The sequence below is a fragment of the Lagenorhynchus albirostris genome, chromosome 2, assembly GCF_949774975.1.
Source record: "Lagenorhynchus albirostris chromosome 2, mLagAlb1.1, whole genome shotgun sequence".
NCBI classification, from domain to species: domain Eukaryota; kingdom Metazoa; phylum Chordata; class Mammalia; order Artiodactyla; family Delphinidae; genus Lagenorhynchus; species Lagenorhynchus albirostris.
In genome coordinates, this window is record NC_083096.1 from 9,093,688 (window position 1) to 9,118,609 (window position 24,922).

A 24,922-nucleotide genomic window follows, 5' to 3' on the forward strand; every position below is an offset into this window, starting at 1 on the left:
TTTTTTAAGCCTCTTTAATATCCTTGAATCTACAAAAAGTTGGACTTCAGATGGAATTAAGTTCTGCATAATTTAATTAAGTTATTTTATATAGCTAAAATTATTTTACATTATTCAAATGATAGCTAAATAAGTTGTAGAACTTAAATGTAGAAATTGTATAAAATATATAAGTTGATAAAATTGATAATTTGATTAAAATGTAACCTCATTTAGATAGAATTAACTGAATACATCCCCTGAGCACTGATACTGGAGAAGATTTAATGCTGCACTAGAGGAGATGTTTGCCCAATGGATGACCCATCTTCAACTCAATCATTAATCTGAAAGTAATAGTTTTCTTCCTGGAAAACAACATTAGCTCTCTTTCCTTCGTAGGGAACTGAATAAAGTACTCTTTCTTTCCTTTGGCACAGAGAGTAGTTGCCTCACCCAGAGCTCAGAATGCCATGTAAACAGAGGAAGAGGTTTAGCCCATGTAAACCTCTGGGATAGCTTGGAAAGCATGCAGCTGACATTTTGCAAAGCTTGTTGGAGAAACATTCCCTCCTCAGCTGTACCGCAAGGTGGCTGAGTACACAGCTTGGAATTAGACATTTCTGCATCTGAATTTCCAGTCCACCATCTCCCGTCTGTGTGACTTTAGAATTCACACAATACCCGCCCGTAAGCCTCAGTTTCTCCGACTACACAGTGGAGGTAAAAATGTCTACCTTGCAATGTTCTGTAAATATGATATGAGATAATAAATGTAATAGATTTAACAAAATGATTAGCAGGTTTTGAGTAGTCGTTATGAGTAAATATTATTAGAATGTAATAATCTCACACTTGAACTTTCAGCACATAAAAAATTAGACTGAAAATAAAGATCCTTGCGCTCAGTAAACCAACATTCCATGATAGAATAGGATGGCACAAAAGTAGTGAAGTATTCATTAAGGAAAAAGAAGATGCTAATAAAAGAGAACTCCAGACCAGAATGGAGACTATTCTCTCAGCCATACTAAAGTGTTTTACCAGTTCCACTGTGAGAAAGTCATGCAAGTTTATTCAGAACCTCATTTTTATCCATTGAATACTTATCATAAATACTATGCATGGATGCCATTTATTTGCTTAATGCATTCTAAGATATAGTAATATCTCTATACATATCCATATGCATCTTACTCAGACTAGGGGTTATTCATTCTTTGCATTCTCAAATAAGGTTTTGGTTATCTCATAAAGTGCCAAAAAATTTTTTAATGAACCTTTTGGAATGATTGTACATAGATAACTGAACTAGATGGACCCTACTGACCAGTACAGTCAGGCTCCCTTTGCTAAGAAGGAGAAAACTGACGAGCAGCTTGAGTAGCTTAAACACCACAGACTTGGAGTCAGATATGCCTGAGTTTGGGTTCTTCATTTTCCACTTAGGAAGTTAGACAATATCCTCAAATTCCCTGAGATTTGATTTTCCTCTCTATAAACTGAATATAACTACCCCCAACAGCAGTTGTGAAGATTCGAAAAGGCCATATTATTTAAAAAGAGACTTTCTTTGGGGAGAGGTGTCTGGTTATGATGTAACATTGCAAAGTGTTTGATGTAAGAATAGAAAAAAAGGGAAAGAAAAGAAGTGAGATGATCAGTGACATAGTTTATGTTTATTTACAAAAAGTAGATAGTTCACAGACACATATGTATGTTTTCCTGATATATTTATTTCAGTTTGGGAAATTTTTTTTGCACTGTTAAAGACTTTTGAGATAAAACAGATGTGGAGATATAAGGTGTTTTAATAAAATGTTGCCAAATGTTTATCTCATTTCTATTTTAGGGAAAACTGTAAAATCTTCCTTACATATTATAAATTATCCAATTTAAAAACTATCCAGGTAGAACTACTTTTAAGTGATTTAACCTACATGGATAATGTGTGCACAGATATATCACTGCATTTTCACAGTGCTTTTATTAATGATTAATTTGTTATAAGTCCTATTATGTTTATTAAGCCTTGCTGAGAACAGCCACTGTTCCCCTAACTTTGTATTTTGCCAACATTTGCTTTTATAATGTTCTTGATGTAATATGATAGGGTTTGTTTCTAGAAAATTAGGAGAGTTAAAAATAATTTTTTTAGCTAGTAGTTCACAAAAAATTATTACCTGTACCTTTTCCTAGTACAAACAGTTTCATAGATTGCCACATAAATGGACACTCCCACATGAATGTTTTAAAGAACTCTATCTTCTATGGGCCTTGACCTTTTGAGAACTGCGGAACAGCTCATACTCTATATTAATCCACATGAACAATATTTTAGCCAGTCTAACTACTTGTGATTTCTGTGACTATTTAAAGAATAAATGACTTTTGTATATTGTGGTTTAATAGTTTAATTCTGTTAACGGGAACCAATTAAGTTGCAAATTTTGGTACCAGAATCTCTCTCTCTCTCTCTCTCTCTCTCTCTCTGTCTCTCTGCTTTAGAGTGTAAAACTTCTCCAGAAAAGGAAGAAGTCAGGTCACTATGGACATAAAGAGTGGAAGCTTTTATGTAAGGATAGCTTCTGTTTAATATTAAGGTAGAGGTTTCAAAGTCTATTCTTACAGGACCCAGCGGGTACTATAAATGAAAAAAGTAGGAGGAGTGGGAAGCTCTAAGATAACCAGAGCTGTGGGGGACCATGTGGATCCAGAAACTGCATTCCCATGGGTCAGACAAATTACTTCTGAGATCTTCACATGGTTTTTGAGGTGCTTGTAGATATCTTGTCTTAAAGCGTAGGTCACATTTGATTAGGAGGGCAGAGAAGGTCAATTCTAAGACTGGGACCAACTGTAAGCAAAGTGGGTCCCAGTCTTAGAATTGACCTAGACATCCTATAATACACAGTCCATCCCCCTCTAGGAGAATTATCTAGTCAGAAATGTCAGTAGTGCCAAGGTTGAGAAACCCTGCTCTAGATGAATGTGTGTGGTGGGAAACAGGGAAAGAGAAGACGTTATGTCCTGCAATTTACTGTCAAATGCTTCAGCATAGAAAGTGCTAATTAATTTAATCTATACTCTAAGGTCGACATTTCAGATACCATAGTCAGGAATACGCACGTTAGGAGTGGTTAGTCGGTGTATGAAAGTGTCTAAACAGAGGCCCCAGGGCCAGAGGCCCAGGCAGGCAGAGAGCTTCACTGTCTTTATTTCAATTAATATCAGTTGCCTTATTAATTTTTATAGTTGATGTTAGCTATTATTTTATAATCCATGAAATGAGGGCTGATCAGTCAGAAACGTTGTACAGGCATGGCAGCTGGGGCATAAACAAGGCACAGAGATCCCACTGACCACGTGCTGTGGACGACACGCTGGGCTCAGGTTTCTAAACCTGACCTGGGCTCAGTTGTTAAGCAGAGGATACCGCTGCTCAGCCCTGACCAGGTGAGTTGCATCCTGCCATTAGAAGAGTGTAGAGGGTGAGGAAAGTGGGAAGATGCTGGTCAAAGGGTACGGACTTCCAGTTATAAGACGAATAAGTTCTGAGGACCTAGTGTACAGCATGGTGATTTTAGTTAACAGTACCCTATTATATACTTGAAAGTTGCTAAGAGAGTAGATCTTAAATGTTCTCACCCCAAAAAAGAAATGGTAATTATATGATGTGAGGGAGGTATTTGCTAACACGATGGTGGTAATCATTTTGTAATATATAAGTGTATCAAATCAACCTGTTGTACACCTTAAACTTACAGTGTTGCATGTCAGTTATATCTCAGTAAAGCCGGGGAAAGAAAGAATGGTGTAGAATCTGCTTTAGGTAAATTTTCTATACAGAATGCTGTTGGAACATGAGAAAGGATAGAGAGATGGGCCTCTACCAGGCTTACAGAACAGGTGGCATGGTTGTTTTAGGGTCACATCACCGTTTGCATCGGTGGCAGAAGCAGCTTTCAGTCTTGCTTTCATTTTGGTGTAACTCTGAGTGACAGAGGGAGAGAAGACCTATAGCTTTAACTCCCTCTAGCCATTGGTTTCTACTGAAAACTACCAAAAAGAATCCATGGTGCGTTAACAATGCGTTTAAGTTGTTTTAGCAGAGTCAGGTTACAGGAAACCTTGAGAGTGAGGCACAAGAAGGTGTTCAAGCCAGGAACTTGATGTGATGGGGAGTTGCACGTAGGGGATAATTAATTACTAATGTCTAAAATGAAGAAGGGGAAAAATTGATGGTAAGAAAACCAGTGGGAAAGCTCTTAAAATAATGACATGAGGTGTCAGGTGATGAGAGTTAAGATTCTGTTGGCATCAGCAGCAATTGAGAAGAGACAAAATCAGTGAGACACATGAAGGCATGAATAATAATAGCTAAAATGTATAGTTCTCTGTTTTTTAGTTACCGTGCTTACCCTTTTCATGCATTATGTTACTTAAACCTCGGAACAGCTCTAAGATTCTAGACATTATTGTTACCCCCATTTTTAGGTGAGAAAAGTCAAGCACAAGAGTTTAAGTGACTTCCTTAGGGTTACAGCATTAATAAGTGATGGGCCAGATCATTTGGGATTAGCACAGGTTTGCCAGGTGAGCCTCGTGTGGTGGTGCCGGTTTCCAAAATGGGTCTGTAGGAATGGAGCCAGTTTCCATAGGGAAGGGAAGAGGGTACATGTGGGCTCACCAGACCTGAGAGGGCAGAAGGTAGTAGGAGTTGTTGGCTCATGGAAGATCTGCCAGAGGACCCAGCAAAACTGAGCCAGAATAGACACAGCCCAAGTGATAATTTCACGCAGTTAAAGTGTCTGGTGTTCCTGGATCTGCGTGGGTTTCTTGAGTAGATTTATTTAACGTTCAGTGCTTTAGTAATTCTAGATTGCAACTGCTGATGAATTTTGGTTTACGAGTTAGACCCTTTTTACTCCAGAGACTTGTGTCAAGAAAACATTTAGTCATGATTCTTAAACATGAGTATATGATATTCATGCCTACTAAGAGGAGACATTTACTAAAACCAGGGCATGGCTTTCTACTGATTGTAATCCCAGACCACTTGCGTTAACTAGAACTCATAGTTTCTAGATTATTGCCTTGATAGCTTCTATGCCTTGATTTAGTGCTTGACCTCACAAACTCAGAGGGAGAGTCTGTCTTCCTTAGAATTTTAGGAAAGACAACAGAAGGTTAATCTATAATCTATGTATACTTATAGATTAAATTACTTAATCTGTAGATCCTTGCAAATTCAGAATGGGAAAAAGGGGTAAACCTCTCCATCCCACCTTTCATCCTCAGGTCCAAGCACTGAAAAGCCAGTGGATATTCTCAGGGATACTTCCTGTATTGTCTTGGAGACTTTGCTAGACATTTTACAAAGAACACTTTATTATATTTTTCTCATGGATGACCCCCTCTTCTTTTCACTTCCCTAGCAACCTACACTTCTTTGAAAGATTTGATCCATGCAGTATCTTTTTGAAGCTTATTTTTCTTGCGGGAGTAGAAGCTTCTTGAAGCTAGGGAACCTGTTCACAATATATATGTCTGACATATTGCAGGAACTGAGAATTTAAACAAATTCCAGTTCCTGTGTTAAATGATACTGGGACCAAGCAAAATGTATTATTTTTGTTTCACTCCAGGAAGCTAAGACCACAGGCCAACTAAAATGGTTATCGTATGAACACGAATAGCTTGCTCCTCAAACTGCTTCAAAAACAGCCTGCTTATCAGCCCTCATCTCGAGACCTCACTGTACTGTGGCCACGAATCCCAAGTTACTCTGTCCTTAATTCTACCCAATCCCAGCTGCTTCTCTGCTTTTCAAAATGACCTTGAAATCTTTTGGCGCGGGTCCTATAACCCTATAAGTAACCGTCCTTAATTTTCTCCCTTTGGTGATTCTAAGATTTTGTCAAGGTAGTGTTCTTACTTGCTGCAGTAAATTTAGGAAAATTATCTTCTTTGGATCAGTAAGTGTTTTTGGTTGTCTTCATGGGGGCTTTCAGCTGAGCTAACAAATCTTTATTAAATGGTTAAGAAATAACTACTGACATTTCCACTTAATGGATGTGCATGCTAAAGCTCAGAAAAGTGAAGTACTTAATTAAAGTAGGTAGACTGTGGGTTCAAATTCATTCATATTTCTGCAAAGCACTATTTGCACATGGCACTTCTGAGTTTTCTTTCTTCCATCAAGGTTGCCTTGAAGTTGTTTGAACCTGATTCAGCCTAGGTTCCTGGGGGGAAAAGAAAGAGGATGAAGTGTGATTGTACCCTGTGCACTGTCTTGACCACCTCGTTTGAGGGGAGGACCTAGACTTGGGGTGTGCCTGTTCTAGCAGTTTGCATGGGAGACATGAGATATTGAAGAGCTCATGTGTCCAACGAGAATATGTAACTTAGACAACGATGAAGAGGGGGTAGAATGAAGCCCCTCGTGAACACTTTCTCAGCAGGGGTGATCTTTCTCCCAAGGGGTGAAAACAGGTTCTTGGGGGATCAAGAAAATCTCAGATGTTACAGGTCTGTGGCCCTATAAAAGGCCATAGTACATAACTAGGTATGGTGTATCTGAGGTATTAAAATTTCATGGGAAGGGGACGATTAGGAAAAAAAATCTAAAGGGGGGGTGATAAAAAAAAACATTGAGAAACACACCTCTAGTGATAGTTTCTTCTAGATGGCCATGATTCAAAACCCCTCACACGCAGCTCAAAGATTTCAAAGCTCAGAGTGGATCTGGTGCAGACACTCGTGGACTCACAAAAGGCATTTAGTTGTTTAAAAATAAGCAACATGATGTAAAAAGGCACTCTTAAGTAGAAAGAAAGAAAAGTACATATGGTGGCTGGTATCTCTTAGTACCTCCGTAGGCTTGGTTCTGTATGTTATCAATTCAGAAACTAAAGTGTGTGTGTGTGAGGGAGAGAGAGAGAGACAGAGAGAGACAGAGACAGAGAGAGACAGAGACAGAGAGAGAGAGAGACCAACTTTACTGAGACAGAGGGCTCTGAAAACTTAGGGTCCCCTAACATGAAATTCACTTGGTTAAGAGATTGTGGGGATCTAGCATCACTTTGGCAAATTGCATAGCAAGCTACAAATGAAGCAAGTCATTGGAGACCACAGTTTCCTTGCCCTGGAAAAATGTGACAAGCCCTGATATTTACTGTCCTCTATCACATTAGCAAGATGTACCAGTCAAAACTAATCAGTCACAGCTGCTGGAAAGCAAATAATTAACATGTCTCATTATATTATTCATCCTCTCAGCTCACAGAGAGTGGATAATGGGGTCTCTGTGTGCTACTTGACTGTTTGCATTTAATTTGAATTGTAATCAGAAAAGTCTCAAGAATTCTTAACACATTAGATGGCAGAAGATACTAGCCTGAGCTTACTGACACAGGATCTACTCATTTCTTTGTAAATAATCAGAGTTTCCAGGAAATATTAGGTAATGAAATAGATACTGTCTACATAAACATAATTTAATAAAATAAAATTATCATGAAAATTGGTCCTTCGAACACTTTGACATTGTGCAGGTGTGATATCAGAGAGAAGACTTAGTCTGGAATGTAATGAAGACCATAGTAATCTGGGTTTTTATGAGGTTATTTTGCTTTTTCTACAGTGCTAGATGGCCCATTAGAAGAGTGGAAGCAATGTAAACTAACAGGCCGATGCTCGTCACTCTTCAATTTGTAGACTAACAATTAACTGTGTTTCATGCCTTTCAAGTGACAGTATTGAATGATTGCACTCTCTAGGCAGCTGTGTGCTCCCATTTACAGAAAACAGAATGGGAGCAATAACAAAAGATTTGTGTTTGTGGACATTTATTGAAGACTTGTAATAGGCTGGTCAGTTTCTGAGATACCTCACATATGTTATTGAGAGTAATATAATCTTCATAGCAACTCTGTGAAGTAACTTTTATCCACAAATACTACTTTTATTTTGTTTTAGGGTAATTTTCGGTTCACAGCAAAATTGAGAGGAAGGTACAGAGATTTCCCGTATGCGCCCTGTGCCCACACACGCACAGCCTCCACCACTATCAGCATGCCCCACCAGATGGTGCATCTGTTACAACTGGTGAACCTACACTGACACATCAGAATCACCCAGAGTCTGCAGTTTACATTACAGTTCACTGCTGGTGTTATACAGTCTATGGATTTGGATGCTGTGTGATAGGATAATGCCACATGTCATTAAACAGAGTATTTTCAGTGTCCTAAAAGTCCTCTGTGCTCCGCCTATTCATCCCTCCTTCTTCCCCCAACCCCTGGCAACCACTAATCTTTTTACTGTCTCCATAGTTTTATCTTTTCCAAAATGTAATACGGTTGGAATCATACAGTATAAAGCGTTTTCAGATTGGCTTCTTTCACTTGGTCATATGCACTTAAGGTTCCTCCATGTCTTTTCATGGCTTGAGAGCTCATTTCTTTTTAGCCCTGAGTAATGTTCCATCGTGTGGATGTACCACAGTTTACCCATTCACCTACTGAAGGACATGTTGATTGCTTCCAAGTTTTGGTAGTTATGAATAAAGCTGCTATAAACCTCTGTGTGCAGGTTTTTGTATGGACATAAGTTTTCACTAATGCTGCTTTTAATCCCTAACCTTTCTCCTCATCAGCCCTACTTCATGCATTTTGCAGTTGCATTTTTGGACCATTGCATTGTTGAGAAGTTTGCAAAATGACCAACTGAGTATATATTAAAAACTATTCTTAGTATGTGTTATTTATTTATTTATTGTAGGCTCCTATTAGATAGAACCTCCCAAGAACTTATTTTAAAATATATACTTTGTATATTATAATGTATATTAAAATAACATGTTAGGGATTGACAAGTGTTGTGAAGAATAATAAGGTTCAGGGGAAGAGAAAGAGGTGGTGATGATAATAATGTTACTTTGTGTAGCGTGATCAGAGAATGTCTCCCTAAGGCATTTGAGCAGAGAACTGAACTGAGAGTGTTCCAGGCCCAGCGATTAGCAAGTGAAAATGCCTTGGGGTAGAGGGAGAAGAGGATGATGAGTTCATAGAAGAGCAGCGAGACCCCATGTCTGGAGTAGAGGGAAGGGTGATGGGTTTTTGCTGGAGGTGTTAGAGCAGCAGAGAATGGTAGCAGGAAGATTAGTTAGGCTTGATGGTGAGGTATCGGTGGATCTATTAGTCTATGGCAAGGATTTGGGGCATTTTCCTTGAGTGCTATTGAAATCACTGGAGAATTTTGAAGAGTGACATAATCTGATTTTTAAAAGAATACTCTGGTGTGTGTGTATGTGTGTGTGTGTTGGGGAAAATGATGGAAATGGAGAGGTTGAAACTCTAAGGCCAACTAAGGGTCTACTGCAATAGTCCAAGCACAGTGTGCCAGTGGCTTTGTCAAAGTGGTGGCTCAACAGGATTCAGGGTATAGTTCAAAGGCAGAGGTGACCAGATTGACTGATGCATTGCATGTAGGCTGTGACGGAAAGAGCAGAGTTCAGGAAGATTCCAAGGGTCGGGGCCTAAATTTATGACCCATGAATTGCACTGATGATGGTTGCCGTGGGCGCTCAGAGGTGAGAGAGTGTTCTAACCCGGGATGATCATGAAGGACTTTGGGAAAACATGGTGGGATTTGAACTGGATACTGAGGGAGGAACAGGGTTTGTTTAAAGCCAAGAGAAAGGGGGCAGGAATTTTAGGCCAGTGAAACAAACCTGAAACACGGACAAGTTGAGAACTGGGAAAAGGCGGTGGTGTTTCCTGAGGGGAGGGATTTGGGGAGGAATAGGGTTTGGAGGAAATCAAGAGTTAATTCTTGGAACTATTAGTTTTGAAATGTCTTATTAGACACCCTAACTATTTAGAGGTCCCTTAATATTTCATCCTCTTTCATGTGTGATAGTTCTTTGTCTGTAGGAAGCAATATACTGGGAACAGATAGTATCGTATTCAGAGCACTTTACAGTCTCTTTGTCTTCATCTTCTTCAGTTAGGTTTCACTTGCAGATGATTTCACCAATTCCAGATCCAATTAGGAGGTTTTATAAAAAAACACTTTTCTCTCTCACAGTGATTTAGTTGACAATAATTATTTTATTCCATGTTGAACTTTTTAACTGCCTAGTTGTTTTTCAGAATTATCACTAGTTCTGATATTTAGAAACCTTTGTGTAATATTTATCATTATTTATTGCAGAGTTCTGGTTCATTAGGTTTTCTATTAATGTGATTTACTGTTGTTTTCCCTGAAAATTTATGTCACTTCATTAAAGCCATGAAGCACCCTTAACACCATCCACTTCTTACTTCTGGAGACCATTGCAGAGAGCTTTCCCATTTGCTCTCAGATGATCTAGATACTGGAATGGAGATTGGCTTTTAATAAAGAATACATTTCCTCAAACCATGACATCAAAAAACAGATAATAAAATGTTGTCCATCTGAGGAAGTCCTAGATGTGGATTCCTACAACTAGAAATTTAACATTGAAGATTAAACTAAGTTACGGTTTTTCCACTTCTAGCTGTGTGGCTTAGAGCAAATGACTTAACACTTCTCAGGACCCAAGTCTGTCTTATCTGCTAAACAATAAAGGTAATAATGGAACGAAATTCATAAGTTTATGTGAGAGTTAAATGAGATAATCCACATGAAGTGATTTGTGTAGCACCCGGCACATAGTAGATGCTTAATAAATTATTATTATTATTACTGTTATTGTTGTTACTATAATCATCATCACCAAAGATAAAATACCATATCAAATGTGCTTTTAGCATTTATGCCTTTCAACCCACTGATGTGGTCTCTGGTGGATATAAAGGTGGAAAACATATTTACTTCCCTCCAAAAATTTATACTGTAGTTGCAGAAATAAGAGTACTATTCTTGAAAAGAATATGATAATAAAAATTTTAAGAAGTAGTTCAATAAAGATAAAAATGATGGCAAAATGGCACAAGATTTACGGCCCATGGATTTCATTGATAATGGTTGCTGTGGGCATTCAGAGGTGAGAGACAGATGGCTTTCTAGCCAGGGGTGATCATGAAGGACTTTGGGAAAACATAGTGGGATTTAAACTGGATATTGAGGGAGGCACAGGATTTATTTAAAGCCAAGAGAAAAGGGGCAGATATTTCACGCCGGTGAAATATAACAGGGAAAAGTGTGGAACCGAGAAGACCCAAGTGTGTTTATGGAAACAGTATTTATAAGAGAGCTAAGATTTCAGTCAAAGTAAAGCAGATTTTTCTGATGAGTTGTTTGCTAAAGTTCTATTGGCAAAATAAAGTATAAAAACTAGAAATCGAAGGGAATAGATATAACTATAAGACATAAACTTGAATTAAAATTTTCCATGCTAAAGACAAAAAGTTTGGAAAATTTCAGGAAAGAGTGATTCTATTAGAGACCTCCTTATTAGAGACCCCTTTATTTATTTTTCTAACAGCATAAACATTATGCTTGGGTTTTCAAGACAGCCTTTGAAAGTAGGAAAAGTCTGTGCTTGCAAATAACAATCTTTTAAGATCTTTGGCATCACTACAAGTTTCAGGTCTTTATTGTGGAACTCAAAGGCCAAGACTTTGACCATTTGCTTTTTGTGCTCTTTCTGCTTCCTTGAGCTGCTGCTGTTTGCTGCCGACAAAATAGGAGAACATGAAAGTAAAAATGTGTTTTTAAAAATTGAGATGCAGTTGACATATAACATTAGTTTCAGGTGTACAATATAAAGATTTGATATTTGTTTATATCGTGAAATGATCACCACAGTAAGTCTACTTAACGTCCATTACCACATGTAGGGACAAAATTTTTTTTTCTTGTGATGAGAACCTATAAGATTTATTCTCTTAGCAGCTTTCAAATATACTGTAAAGTATTGTTGACCATAGTCACCATACTGTACATTACATCCCCGTGACTTCCTCATTTTATACCTGGAAGTTTATACCTTTTGACCCCTTCACCCCTCTCACCCATCCCCCCCACGCACAGATGAAAAATCTTGGTTAATATCTCATATATTATTTTTCTGCTACAAATGCTACCTACTAATGAAGGTCAGATCGACTGAAATACAAGAACGATAACAGAAAAGATAAAATAACTGGTGATATTTAATGCAGGCAATAAATTTCCATATTTTGAACCTGTAAAATTAGGTGTACATATTTTAATGATTAGAAGTTTTGTGCAAAAGGATCACATGTTTGAAGACTATCACTTTATTTTCCATTTCTATCATTTTTATTGAAGTATAGCTGACACAAAATATTATATTAATTTCAGGTAAACAACATAGTGATTCTACATTTATATCTATTACATATTGATCATAACGATAAGTCTAGTAACCATCTGTCACCATACAAAGTTATTACAATATTATTGACTATATTCCCTATGCTGTACCTTACATCCTCGTGACTTATTTATTTTATAACTGGAAGTTTGTACTTTTTAATCCCTTCACCTGTTTCATCCAACTTCCCACACCCCGCCCCTCTGGCAGCCACTAGTTTGCTCTCTGTATCTGAGTCTGTTTCTGTTTTGTTTTGTTTTTTAGACTCCACATGTAAGTGGAATTGTATGGTATTTGTCTTTCTCTGTCTGACTTATTTCGCTTGGCATAATACCCTCTAGGTTCATCCATGTCTCAAATGGCAAGATATCTTTCTTTTTTACGGCTGAGTAATATTCCATTGTTTTTATATATATATATATATATACCACATCTTCTTTATCCACTTTTAAGCACTTAAGTTGCTTCCATATCTTGGCTACTGTAAATAGTCCTGCAGTGAACATAAGAGTGCATTTATCTTTTCAAATTAGTCTTTTTGTTTTCTTTGGATAAATACCCAGAAGTGGAATTGCTGGGTCATATGGCAGGTTTTTTAAAATTTTTTGAGGAATCTCCATACTGTTTTCCATAGAGGCTACACCAATTTACATTCCCACCAGCAGCGCAGGAGGATTCTCTTTTATCCACATCCTCGTCAACACTTGTTATTTGTTGTTATTTGTCTTTTTGATAATAGCCATTCTGACAGGTGTAAAGTGGTATCTCATTATGGTTTTGATTTGCATTTCCCTGATGATTAGTGATGTTGAGCATCTTTTCGTGTGTCTTTTGGCCATCTTCATGTCTTCTTTGGAAAGATGTCTATTCATATCCTCTGCCTATTTTGTAATCAGATTGTTTACTGTTTTTTATACTGAGTTGTGTGAGTTCTTTGTATATTTTGGATATTAACCCTTTACCGAATACATCATTTGCCAGTATCTTCTCCCATTCAGAAGGTTGCCTTTTCATTTTATTGATGGTTCCCTTCATGGTGCAAAAGCTTTTTGGTTTGATGTAGTCCCATTTTTTAATTTTTGCTTTTGTTTCCTTTGCCTGAGGAGACAGATCCAAACAAAATATTTCCAAGACTGATATCAAAGAGCATACTGCCAGTGTTTTCTTCTAGGAGTTTTATGGTTTCAGGTCTCAACATCAAGGCTTTAATCCATTTTTAGTTTATTTTTGTATGTGGTATAAGAAAGTGGTCCAGTTTCATTCTTTTGCATGTAGCTTTTCAGTTTTCCCACTGCCATTTATTGAAGAGACTCTCTTTTCCCCCCTGTGTATTCTTGGCTCCTTTGTCATACATCAATTAACCATATATTCATGGGTTTTCTGGGCTCCCTATTCTGTTGTTTCCATTGATCTATGTTTCTGTTTTTGTGCCAGTATCATACAGTTTTAATTGCTATACTTTTGTAGTATAGTTTGAAATCAGAGACCATGATACCTCGAGCTTTTTTCTTCTTTCTTAAAATTTCTTTGGCTATTCAGGGTCTGTTGTTCAGTACAAAATTTTGAATTATTTGTTCCAATTCTGTGAAAAATGCCATTGGTATTTTGACAGGTATTTCATTGGGTCTTTAGATTGCTTGGGGACATCTTAACGATATTAATGCTTCTAATTCACTAGTACAATATATCTTTCCATTTGTTTGTGTTGTTTTCACTTTCTTTTATCAGTGTTTTACAGTTCCCAGAGTATAGCTCTTTTACCTTCTTGGCTCAGTTTATTCCTAGGTATTTTTTTCTTTTTTATGAAATAGTACACGGGATTGTTTTCTTAATTTCTCTTTCTGATAGTTTTGTTATTAGTGTATAGAATTGCAACAGATTTATGTATATTTATTTTGGTCCTGCCACTTTACTAATTTATTTATTAGTTCTAATAGATTTTTGGTGGAGTCTTTGGGTGTTTTCTGTATATAGTATCATGTCATCTGCAAATAGTTGCAGTTTTACTTCTTCCTTTCCAATCTGAATGCCTGTTATCTCTTTTCTTTTCTGATTGCTGTGGTTAGGACTTCCAATACAATGTTTAATAAAAGTGGCAATAGTGGGCATCCTCATCTAGTTCCTGATCTTAGAGGAAATGCTTTCAACCTTTCACCATTGAGTATGACGCTAGCTGTAGGATTGTTGTATATAGGTTTTATTATGTTGAGATATGTTCCTTCTATGCCTAATTTGTTAAGAGTTTTTTTTTAAATCATGAATGGGTGTTGAATTTTGTCAAATGCTTTTTCTGCATCTATTGATACAATCATATGATTTTTATTTTTCATTTTGTTAATGTGGTGTATCACATTGACTGATTTGCAGATATTGAATCATCCTTGCATCCCTGGAATGAATATCACTTGATCATGGTGAATAATCCTTTTAATATATTGTTGAATTTGGCATGCTAGTATTGTGTTGAGGATTTTTGCATCTGTGTTCCTCAGAGATTTTCACCTGTAACTTTTTCTTTTTTGTAGCTTCCTGGATTTGGATGACTGTTTTCTTCACCAGGTTAGGAAAGTTTTCAGCCATTATCTTCAGATAGGTAGGTCTTCTGTCATTGTTTCTTTTTCTCTTCTCCTTCTGGGACCCCTATCATGCGAATGTTAGCACACTTGATGTTGTCCTAGGGGGCCCTTAAACTATCCTCATTTTTTTGAATTCTTTTTTTGCTGTTCCAGTTGGTTAATTTCCATTACCCTGTCTTCTAGATTGCTGATCTGTTCTTCTGCATCCTCAAATCTGCTGCTGATTCCCTGTAGTATGTTTTTCATTTCGGCTATTGTATTCTTCAGCTCTGATTGGTTTTTTATATTTTCTGTCTCTTTGCTGAAGTTCTCACTGAGTTCATCCATTCTTCTCCAAAGTTCAACGAGTATCTTTATGAATATTTCTTTGGACTCTTTACCTGGTAAATTTTGTATCTCCATTTCGTTTAGTTCCTTTTCTGAGGTTTTGTCTTGTTCTTTTGTTTGGAAGGTATTACTTTGTCTTCTCATTTTGCCTAACTCTTTGTGTTTGTTTCTATGTATTAGGCATGTGAGGTATATATCTCCCAGTCTTTAAAGAGTAGCCTTACGTAGAAGGTGTCTTGCGGTACCCAGTGGCACAATCCCCCCTGGTCACCAGAGCCAGGTGCTCCAGGTGTATCTCCTGTGTGGACTGTGTGTGCCCTTTTGCTGTGGTTGGGCTGTGATTGCTGCAGGCGTGCTGGTGGGCAGGGCTGGCCAGCTGGCTGAGAGGTCTGCACACAACTGCTGTGGGCATGCTGATGTGTGGGGCTGGCCCCCCGTGTGACTGGCCCTGAGGCCTTGCGGTGGCTGTTGTGAACATGCTGTGGCTGTGGGCTGGCTCCCTGGAGCAGGAACTGCTTTAGGGGGGCCACTGATGCTGACACAGGCCACTTGCCAGGCGGGGAGCGGGGGGGCTGGGAGCTGCTTTGGAAGGGCCAGCTGGGATGGGCCTGGTAGCGGGGCTGGTCCTCAGGAGAACACCAGGGTGGGTGCATGGTTTTAGCCGAGATGATAGCAAGTGACAGAAGTGGCACCTGCCAGTGCCAGGCCAGGTAGGTAGAAACAGAGCATAACAAAATGGCACGCGCCAGCGCTTCTGTCCCTGAAGGAAGTTTTACCAGATCCCTGTCCCTCCAGCACAGGCCCTAATATTAGTCAACAAATCTCCTTCTCATATAACCCAGGCACTTTCCAAGTTGCTTCATCTGTGCTGAGACGCAGTGAGAGTGAGTCTGTGCACGAGCCCTTCACGAGCGGAGTCCCGGTTTCCCACAGCTCTCTGGCTCTCCCAGATGTAAGTCCCACCGGCTTTCAACGTCTGACGTTATGGGGCTCATCTTCCCTGTGCAGGTCCCCTGAGTTGGGGAGCCCAGTGTGAGGCACGGACCCCTTGCTTCTCAGGGGGCATCCGTGGTTGTGATGTCCCTCCTGCCTGTGGGCCACTACACCCGGGGTGTGGGCTGTGAAAGCCTGCATCTCTTCCCTTTCTTCCCATCTCCATGTGGGCTTTTCTTTATATCCTTAGTTGTAGAACATCTGTCCTGTTCGTCTTCAGGCTGTTCTCAAAGAGAGTTGTTGTGTATGTGGTTGTAGGTTGGTGTGTCCCTGGGGGTAGGTGAGCTCAGGTGTGACCCTGGGGACAGGTGAGCTCAGGTGTGTCCCTGGGGACAGGTGAGCTCAGGTGTGTCCCTGGGGACAGGTGAGCTCAGGATCCTCCTGCTCTGCCATCTTCATCCAGCAGGCATGAAGACTGTCCCTTTAAAGGGATGACAAATTATTAACCTTTGACTGGCCTTTTAATTAGAAATGTATGAGGTAAATAAATGGATAACGGGCATTTCTTGTGCAAGAAGCCACGCAGTGGAGAAAAAGCACATAGGTTTAAGGGGCTTATAAGCAGTGTGTAATGGCTGGACAGTACAGTTCATATGGGAGGTGTGGGGGGTAGAGAGAGAGAGCACGCGAGAGCCAGTGAAGGGCGAGATGAGAGCGGTTTGCAGGGTCAGAGCTCTGAAGAGACATACATCATGGTAGAGGCGGTGGGGAGTTACTGAAGAACCGGCTCGCATTTGGTAGACAGTGTTTTTGGCGAGAATCACCTCAGAGAGAAGGGTGTTTCCATCATTCAGAAGAGAACTGTGGTAATCCAAGCAAGAGGTGGGAACGGAAACCATAACCAAGGCAGTCACGGTGGAAAACTGAAGACAGCTTCATGAGACGTTTAAAGTAGAACGGATGAGACTTGATTCGTACTGGTCTCGGGGGCAGGAGAGGAATGAGTCTTGGATGACCTCCGGGGTTCCGGCTAAGGTGACTGGAGAGCATCATTTACCAAGCAAATACTTATATGTTAAATGTGCCAAACTTCTTGCCAGGCTCTCCGACGGGTTGTAGGCACACAAAGGTAACTGAGAATTTAGCGGAAGAGGTAGACAAGTGAACGTACAAATATATTACAGCTGGTAAGCGACACCTTTCATCCTCATAAAGAATCCAGGAGAAAAAGAAAACAGATGAATTATAAGGAGGAAAAGTGGCATTCAGTTATAGACACAGAAAAGATCAGGAGAGCTCTGGACCCACGAGTGGGAACTGGAAGTTATACAGAGAGGCAGTCAGGGCGAGAGGGACAAGAATCAGCCTTGGAATCAGAAAGACCTGGGCTTGGATTGCTGCCTGGCTCCATCAGTTGTTAGGTTTATGACTTCAGGTAAGTAACAGGTTCGTCATCTGAAAAATGGGATTCAGACCACCCACTTTTCACAGTTACTGAACATGGGTGATGATAATGTATTACATCTTTAGTGCAATAACTGACAAAGAGGGTGAGTGTACATGGGGGTTCTGAAGTGTGGTGCCATTGCACAGTTCCTGTCTGGAGTTCAGGTGGAGATCTCAGACGGGGGGTAGATGATTGGTGACGCTGCAGTGGGTGAGAGACTGCTCCACAGAAGTCTAGCAAGCGAGAAGGGCAGTGATGATTTCTGAACATCGTCCTGTTTTCTGAACGGGTGCTCATTTCAAAAACTTCAGATTATTCAGTTCAGTTTTTCTGAACAATTTCCTTGCCTTTGGAAAGATAGGGAATTACTGAAAACAGTAATATCTTTTAAAATTAAGTCTCCATGTTTTTTTTTCTTAGAATGTGCATCAGATTGCACGTATCAATAACTGTTGCATATTGCATAGAAAGAACTTTCTAACTTGTCTGTGTTTAGGATGATGACTGTGACCATCCTTACAATACAATTTGAATGATGACAATATCTCTTTTGAGATTTATTAAGAAAATCAGTCATTAGTCACAAAAGAGTCTCCTCAATTTCAGAGGCTAATTTTAAGCATGTGACTGAAAGAAGTTGCAGTTTTGGTCATTAATCAGCAAAATCTCATTTGATTTATGGGAAGAGCGGTTATTTCAGAGTCAGAAAGTTCTTAGTTTTAGTCCTGGCTTGGTTTCTTGGTTCCTTGAGTGAACTTGGACAAGTTTTTAATCTCTCTGAAGCTTAGTTTTCTCAAGGTTAAAATGTAGTTAATAATAACTTCTTTGCACATTTATTGTGAGACTTAAATGAGATAAGAAATGTAAAATGACTGTCACAGTGCCTGGCACCTAGTAGCTTCCAAGTTTTTTTTTTTCTGGGAACAGAACCTCAGTATCTTTTTTTCTTTTTCCTCTTCTCAAAGAATAAGCATTGATGACACGTTTTACCAAAGCTTTAAGCTAATAGTAACATTCATTTGTGGCAACTCTAGAAACAAACTGCCACACTGAGACATAAAAATTGAGCTAGCACGTACAGTCTAATTTTAGGATTAGTTACTTGGGATGTAACTTGTGTATAAATCACCAAAGGGCTGGGGTGTTATCAGACAGCCCATGCTTACAGCATGAAAGCAGACTATATTTACCTTAACTGTCTTTTATTATTCTTCTCACTAGCAAAGGCCTGTGAGAAAGAACTCAGTTACCGTTGCTGCCAGAAAAACACATCTAAGTGTCTAATAATATAGCTAAATACATTATTAATTAGAAGCAGCAAGATGAGCTGTAGTCCTGTCAAGAAGTTAAATTATCCAGTAGGTTTTCCCACCTCTTTCTATATACCATTCCTTTTACAGGATAAGTTTCAAACTAAGTATGAACTAAGTATGTTTATTAGATCTGGCAGATTCCATTCTTGTATTGAAAAGTTTCCTTTCCTTATTAAGAATGGAAGCTCTCTAATGAAGGGTGTTTATCATTATAAGCACTGCTTATTTACTCTCATAGCACTTCTGCATGCGGCTTATTTCTTCATTTCCCCCTCCTCCCTTGTAGCGATTGTCATCTGAGGCCACTGCTCTTTGCGTTTACAATACTGCTTCTTCTGTTTCCCCTATGTATTTCATTTTATTTTTCTCTTGTATCCCATCTTGTTTATGGTTTCCGTTGCTGTGCAAAAGCTTTGAAGTGTCATTAGGTCCCATTTGTTTATTTTTGTTTTTATTTCCATTTCTCTAGGAGGTGGGTCAAAAAGGATCTTGCTGTGATTGATGTCACAGAGTGTTCTGCCTATGTTTTCCTCTAAGAGTTTGATAGTTTCTGGCCTTACATTTAGGTCTTTAATCCATTTTGAGATTATTTTTGTGTATAGTGTTAGGGAGTGATCTAATCTCATACTTTTATATGTACCTGCCCAGTTTTCCCAGCACCACTTATTGAAGAGGCTGTCTTTTCTCCACTGTATATTCTTGCCTCCTTTATCAAAGATAAGGTGACCATAAGTGCATGGGTTTATCTCTGGGCTTTCTATCCTGTTCCATTGATCTATCTTTCTGTTTTTGTGCCAGTACCATACTGTCTTAATTACTATAGCTTTGTAGTATAGTCTGAAGTCAGGGAGCCTGATTCCTCCAGCTCCGTTTTTCATTCTCAAGATTGCTTTGGCTGTTCGGGGTCTTTTGTGTTTCTATACAAATTGTGAAATTTTTTGTTCTAGTTCTGTGAAAAATGCCAGTGGTAGTTTGATAGGGATTGCATTGAATCTGTAGATTGTTTTGGGTAGTAGAGTCATTTTCACAATGTTGATTCTTCCAATCCAAGAACATGGTGTATCTCTCCATCTATTTGTATCATCTTTAATTTCTTTCATCAGTGTCTTATAATTTTCTGCATACAGGTCTTTTGTCTCCTTAGGTAGGTTTATTTCTAGATATTTTATTCTTTTTGTTGCAATGGTAAATGGGAGTGTTTTCTTGATTTCACTTTCAGATTTTTCATCATTAGTGTATAGGAATGCCAGAGATTTCTGTGCATTAATTTTGTATCCTGCTACTTTACCAAATTCATTGATGCAAAAATCCTCAACAAAATACTAGCAAACAGAATCCAACAGCACATTAAAAGGATCATACACCATGATCAACTGGGGTGTATTCCACGAATGCAAGGATTCTTCAGTATACGCAAATCAATCAACGTTGTACACCATATTAACAAATTGAAGGAGAAAAACCATATGATCATCTCAATAGATGCAGAGAAAGCTTTTGACAAAATCCAGCACCCATTTATGATAAAAACCCTGCCGAAAGTAGGCATAGAGGGAACTTTCCTCAACATAATAAAGGCCATATATGACAAACCCACAGCCAACATCGTCCTCAGTGGTGAAAAACTGAAACCATTTCCACCAAGATCAGGAACAAGACAAGGTTGCCCACTCTCACCACTCTTATTCAACATAGTTTTGGAAGTTTTAGCCACAGCAATCAGAGAAGAAAAAGAAATAAAAGGAATCCAAATCAGAGAAGAAGTAAAGCTGTCACTGTTTGCAGATGACATGATAATATATGTAGAGCATCCCAAAGATGCTACCAGAAAACTACTAAGACTTTATTGATTTTTGAAAATGATTTATTCTTTCTAAGGCATTCTACCGATAAAGTGTTAAAATTTGAAAACACCACTGGTCAAATCCTTTCTATAAACACATTTCTTTATACTTAGATAAAGGATCTAAGCCCTAAGTGACTGGTTCCTAATTTTAAGCAAAACTGACCATGACAGTGGTAGGTGCCAGATGTTGCGTGGTGTCTTCAGAAAGTGGCAAATGCTGCTGCATGTATGGCTGATAGATTTTTTAAAAATGACCTCAGATGACAAAGATGCTGCTTGTGAAAAAAACTAAAATACCCTCATGATTTCCTACATTATTTTCTCTAAATTTTTGGCCATTGATTCTAGATTCTTTCAGCACTTTTTTTCTTTGGCTTTTAGTGTTTCTAATGACATTTTCATTCTCTGCCCACACCTTTCCTCCAGGCTCTCAATCTGAAGATTTAGCCGTTAGTACTGACTGGCCATGGCCATGGTGCTGAGCCTGGACCTCCTGCTCATTTGTCATCCAGGACAGCGGTGACAGTGTGGGATGCTGCATGGTAAGTACCATGACCTCCAACCTCTCGACAGGCTTGGTTCCTCTCCTGTCTCCCCCTGCATCATTTTCATAAACATAAGCTGACTACTCAATATGTGTGTTTCAGTTCCTGGAGTCAACAGTGTATTTGCTAACTAAAGAGAAGAGGTTTCATCTTATTATTGGAACTTGGGCATCATTACCTCAATCAGTTGCCTGGTAATTCTTTCTAGCAGAAACCTAAGCATCAGCAATGATTTAAACCAGTCTGTACGAGCTTATTAGCAGCAGTAACTAGCAGTAGCTATAATAGTGACCATTTCCATATTAAAACTGTCTGTGTAGGTAATAGCACTTTACATTTGAATATGTATTTTACTATATTAGGTTATTGTGCATTTACTTGCCATTTAGCTTGTTTGTGGGAGGCTGTACTTATCGTGGTTAAGGTATGAGAGTCAGAAAAATCTTGGTTCTAGCCGAGAGGCACTGAAAAAGTTATTTAACTTCGCAAAGCCTTGGAGTCCCAGCCTCGGTTAGGGCTGTCGGGAGCAGGGACCATATGAACTTTGCAGAGAAGCTCCCCTGACGGCTGTCTCCAGCTGTCCCCATCCTGCCTCTGCTGCTCTCTATCGTATTGGTTTCTTTTCCTTTCTTTGTAGCACTTGTCGTAATCTGATGTGATATTCTTTATTTGGTTACTGTTTTGTCACACAAGACAGTGTAAGCTCCATGTGGGCAGCCAAGTCTTCTGCTAGGTTTGTTGGTGCATCTCAGGTTCTCACCTGAGAACCAGGCTGGCATTCAGAAGGAGCTCTGAGACTATTTGTTGAATGAATGAATAATGTATTCAAACACTTAGCACAATATCCACAGAGGAAAACGCAATAAACCATCATTATTGTTACTGCAAATATAATGATGAGCTTACAACGAGAATTTGAATCATTAGTATGTTATTTTTTTCTCTGAGGTTTTGTTTGTTTGTTTGTTTTACATCTTTATTGGAGTATAATTGCTTTACAATGGTGTGTTAGTTTCTGCTTTATAACAAAGTGAATCAGTTATACATATACATATGTTCCCATATCTCTTCCCTCTTGCGTCTCCCTCCCTCCCACCCTCCCTATCCCACCCCTCCAGGCGGTCACAAAGCACCGAGCTGATCTCACTGTGCTATGCGGCTGCTTCCCACTAGCTATCTGTTTTACGTTTGGTAGTGTATATATGTCCATGCCTCTCTCTCGCTTTGTCACAGCTTACCCTTCCCCCTCCGCATATCCTCAAGTCCATTCTCTAGTAGGTCTGTGTCTTTATTCCTGTCTTACCCCTAGATTCTTCATGACATTTTTTCCCCTTAAATTCCATATATATGTGTTAGCATATGGTATTTGTCTTTTTCTTTCTGACTTACTTCACTCTGTATGACAGACTCTAGGTCTATCCACCTCATTACAAATAGATCAATTTCGTTTCTTTTTATGGCTGAGTATATTCCATTGTATATATGTGCCACATCTTTTTTATCCATTCATCCGATGATGGACACTTAGGTTGTTTCCATCTCCGGGCTATTGTAAATAGAGCTTCAATGAACATTTTGGTACATGACTCTTTTTGAATTATGGTTTTCTCAGGGTATGTGCCCAGTAGTGGGATTGCTGGGACATATGGTAGTTCTATTTGTAGTTTTTTAAGGAACCTCCATACTGTTCTCTATAGTGGCTGTACCAATTCACATTCCCACCAGCAGTGCAAGAGTGTTCCCTTTTATGCACAACTTCTCTGGCAATTATTGTTTCTAGATTTTTTGATGATGGCCATTCTGACTGGTATGAGATGATATCTCATTGTAGTTTTGATTTGCATTTCTCTAATGATTAATGATGTTGAGCATTCTTTCATGTGTTTGTTGGCAGTCTGTATATCTTCTTTGGAGAAATGTCTATTTAGGTCCTCTGCCCATTTTTGGATTGGGTTGTTTGTTTTTTTGTTATTGAGCTTCATGAGCTGCTTATAAATTTTGGAGATTAATCCTTTGTCAGTTGCTTCATCTGCAAATATTTTCTCCCATTCTGAGGGTTGTCTTTTCATCTTGTGTATGGTTTCCTTTGCTGTGTAAAAGCTTTGAAGTTTCATTAGGTCCCATTTGTTTATTTTTGTTTTTATTTCTATTTCTCTAGGAGGTGGGTCAAAAAGCATCTTGCTGTGATTTATGTCACAGAGTGTTCTGCCTATGTTTTCCTCTAAGAGTTTGATAGTTTCTGGCCTTACATTTAGGTCTTTAATCCATTTTGAGCTTATTTTTGTGTATGGTGTTAGGGAGTGATCTAATCTTATACTTTTACAGGCACCTGTCCAATTTTCCCAGCACCACTTATTGAAGAGGCTGTCCTTTCTCCACTGTACATTCCTGCCTCCTTTATCAAAGGTAAGGTGACCATATGAGCATGGGTTTATCTCTGGGCCTTCTATCCTGTTCCATTGATCTATCTTTCTGTTTTTGTGCCAGTACCATACTGTCTTGATTAATGTAGCTTTGTAGTATAGTCTGAAGTCAGGGAGCCTGATTCCTCCAGCTCCGTTTTTCATTCTCAAGATTGCTTTGGCTATTCGGGGTCTTTTGTGTTTCTATACAAATTGTGAAATTTTTTGTTCTAGTTCTGTGAAAAATGCCAGTGGTAGTTTGATAGGGATTGCATTGAATCTGTAGATTGCTTTGGGTAGTAGAGTCATTTTCACAATGTTGATTCTTCCAATCCAAGAACATGGTGTATCTCTCCATCTATTTGTATCATCTTTAATTTCTTTCATCAGTGTCTTATAATTTTCTGCATACAGGTCTTTTGTCTCCTTCGGTAGGTTTATTCCTAGATATTTTATTGTTTTTGTTGCAGTGGTAAATGGGAATGTTTTCTTGATTTCACTTTCAGGTTTTTCATCATTAGTGTATAGGAATGCCAGAGATTTCTGTGCATTAATTTTGTATCCTGCTACTTTACCAAATTCATTGATTAGTTCTAGTAGTTTTCTGGTAGCATCTTTAGGATTCTCTATGTATAGTATCATGTCATCTGCAAACAGTGACAGCTTTACTTCTTCTTTTCTGATTTGGATTCCTTTTAGTTACTTTTCTTCTCTGATTGCTGTTGCTAAAACTTCCAAAACTATGTTGAATAAAAGTGGTGAGAGTGGGCAACCTTGTCTTGTTCCTGATCTTAGTGGAAATGCTTTCCGTTTTTCACCATTGAGGACGATGTTGGCTGTGGGTTTGTCATATATTGCCTTTATTATGTTGAGGAAAGTTCCCTCTGTGCCTACTTTCTGCAGGGTTTTTGTCATAAATGGGTGTTGGATTTTGTTGAAAGCTTTCTCTGCATCTATTGAGATGATCATATGGTTTTTCTCCTGCAATTTGTTAATATGGTTTACCACATTGTTTGATTTGCGTATACTGTAGAATCTTTGCATACTGGAATAAACCCCACTTGATCATGGTTTATGGTCCTTTTAATGTGCTGTTGGATTCTGTTTGCTAGTATTTTGTTGAGGATTTTTGCATCTATGTTCATCAGTGATATTGGCCTGTAGTTTTCTTTCTTTGTGACATCCTTGTCTGGTTTTGGTAGCAAGGTGATGGTGGCCTCGTA

The 24,922-nt window shown here is 38.7% G+C and overlaps 1 long non-coding RNA gene across 1 annotated transcript in view; it reads left to right on the forward strand.

The window, feature by feature from the left end:
* The window catches only part of LOC132515665 (uncharacterized), a 170,784-nt gene that overhangs the window by 61,693 nt on the left and 84,169 nt on the right, over positions 1-24,922 (forward strand). The window contains exon 2 of the long non-coding RNA XR_009539160.1: positions 21,179-21,294. This is a non-coding gene — a long non-coding RNA (uncharacterized LOC132515665). The remainder of the gene's footprint in view (positions 1-21,178; positions 21,295-24,922) is intronic.